This window comes from Herpailurus yagouaroundi, unplaced genomic scaffold, assembly GCF_014898765.1.
Source record: "Herpailurus yagouaroundi ecotype Mexico unplaced genomic scaffold, PumYag 139, whole genome shotgun sequence".
In the NCBI taxonomy this organism is placed as follows: Eukaryota; Metazoa; Chordata; class Mammalia; order Carnivora; family Felidae; genus Herpailurus; species Herpailurus yagouaroundi.
The window spans coordinates 68696571-68699306 of record NW_024412394.1 but is presented as its reverse complement, the minus strand read 5'-3'; positions in this window follow the sequence as shown (position 1 = coordinate 68699306).

The window sequence follows — 2736 nt, the reverse complement described above, 5'->3', positions numbered from 1 at the left end:
TTTTTTTTGAGAAAGAGAGAAAGAGAGAGCGAGAGAGTGAAAGGGGGAGGGACAGAGAGGGAGACAGGATCTGAAGCAGGCCCCAGGCTCTGAGCTGTCAGCTCAGAGTTTGATGCAGGGCTTGGAGTCATGAACTGTGAGATCATGACCTGAGCTGAAGTCAGCCGCTTAACTGACTGAGCCCCATGAGTCTTGTTTTAAAAAACAACTTTAGAGGAACCTGGGTGGCTCAGTCGGTTAAGCATCTGACTCTTGATTTGGGGTCAGGTTATGATCTCACGGTGCATGAATTCGAGCCCCATGTCTCACTCTTCTCTGGCAGTGCGGAGCCTGCTTGGAATTCTCTCTCAATTTCAGTTCTCTCTTCAATTTCAGTTTAATTAGTTCTTAAAATTAGGCTACCTGAAGCACTCTTTTTTTTCTCTAGTAGAATCATATTTGTTTAATTTCTTTTTTTTAATGTTTATTTATTTTTGAGAGACAGAGAGTGTGGTGGAGGAGCAGAGAGAGGGAGACACAGAATCCGAAGCAGGCTCCAGGCTCTCAGCTGTCAGCACACAGCCCGATGTGGGGCTCGAACCCACGAACCATGAGATCATGACCTGAGCTGAAGTCGGACGCTCAACCGACTGAGCCACCAAGGTGCCCCATATTTGTTTAATTTCTCTAGATGTATTTACATTCTCAAAACTAGTTCTTTATCTCTTGATAATGGAGAAGGCTACACATTTGTGGGGATAGAAGATACATGGGAAATCTCTGTTCTTCCTTTCAATTTTGCTGGGAATCTAGAACTGCTCTATAAAATAAAGCCTATCAGGGGTCCTGGGTGGCTCGGTTGGTTAAATGACCAACTACTGATTTTGGCCCAGGTCATGATCTCACAGTTCCTGAATTCAGGCCCTGCATTTACCTCTGCGCTGATAGTGCGGAACCTGCTTGGGATTCTGTCTTTCCCTCTCTTTTTGTCCTTTTCCCCTCTTCTTTATCTCTCTCTAAATAAATAAACTTGAACAAATTAAAGTCTACTAAAAGAATAAAAAATGGGGTACCTGGTTGGCTCGGTTGGTAGAGCATTCTGCTCTTGATCTCGGGGTCCTGAGTTCAAGCCCCACGTTGGGCACAAAGATTACCTTAAAAAAAAAAAAAAAAAAAAAAGAATAGATCCTAAACAGTGCTGTGGAAAAACTAGGACACCTAAAAAGGGGAAAACAGACTTCTATCACATTTGAAAAACTGTTAAAAAATAGTGGGGGTATGCCCTCTTGGTTCTGAGAAAAATTCATTTTTAACTTGGAATTGTATATTCAGCCAAAAAATAATCAAACACGTAGTTTGGAAAGCAGCCAATCAAATCCTTGCTCACTGAGAAGTTTACAGGCCTATCTGGGAAGAAAGACAGGTAAACATGATATACATAAGGTAAGAAAGTGTAAGGAGGTCTCACAGGTGTTACCAACATGGAAGGGGGGACCCAACCCAGTCTGGAGAGGCCAGAAAAGACTTCTTGAAGATGATCTTGGGTTGAGCCTTCAACCATGAGGAAACAACTTGGTAAATCTCTTCAATAAATTTCACTGACCTAGATTAGACTGTGGAAAGAGAAATTTCATCTCCAAATTCAAATTCGACTTTCACATAGCTTATAAGTGGTGATGACTAAGGGTATAAGCATTAAAAAATAGTCAACAATTTTGCTTACTGCTTCCATCACCTATGCACTGAACCTGATTTGCAAGATTTGCAGCTCAGGTATCCTCATGACTAATCCATTGGAAGTGAGGCATACCTACCTTTCGTCTGACTTGAACAAATGGTTGAAACCATCACTTTTTTTCTCTTTTTTTTTTAAATGTTTTTATTTATTTTTGAAGGAGAGAGAGAGACAGAGCATGAGCGGGGGAGGAGCAGAGAGAGAGGGAGACACAGAATCAGAAGCAGGCTCCAAGCTCTGAGCTGTCAGCACAGAGCCGGGTGCGGGGCTCAAACTCACAAACTGTGAGATCATGACCTGAGCTGAAGTCGGACGCTTAACCGACTGAGCCACCCAGGCGCCCCTCACTTTTTTTCTTTCATTGTGGTTTCCTACCTGTGTCAAATCAACTCAGTTGGTTTACTTATTTATTTATTTATTTAAAATGTTTATTTATTTTTGAGAGAGAATGAGAGAGAGAGAGAGAGGCAGAGGGAGAGGGGGACAGAGGATCTGGAGTGGGTTCTGCACTATCAGCACAGAGCCTGATGCGAGGCTTGAACTCACAAACTTCGAGATCATGACCTGAGCCAAAGTCGGATGCTTAACTGACTGAACCACTCAGGTGCCCCTGAACTCAGTTTTTTAAAATGTTTAGAGCAAACTTTTCAAATCCTTTATTGGCATTTGATTTAGGTCTTATTAATTTCTGTGTGATTATCATTTATATGTTTTTTCTTAGAACCTAGGGCAGGCTACATTCAGATATCAGAGAATAATTCATGCTATATTCGGATTAAGAAGTTTAAAGAATGAAAGTATAATTGGCAAAGTCGTACTTGTGGACTTTCTATTTCTTTTTCTGTTTTTCTGAAAACACAGTAAGCCAAAAAGATAAATAGGGTATTCTTGCTCCTACTTGGAAGGAATTTGATTTTTTCCTTTCCTGAATGAAAAAATATGTCCCAGCTCTCTTTGAAATAAGCATCAGCTCAATAGTGGGACTGAAAACCTACTTCATTGTTATTTTATAGCATATTGTA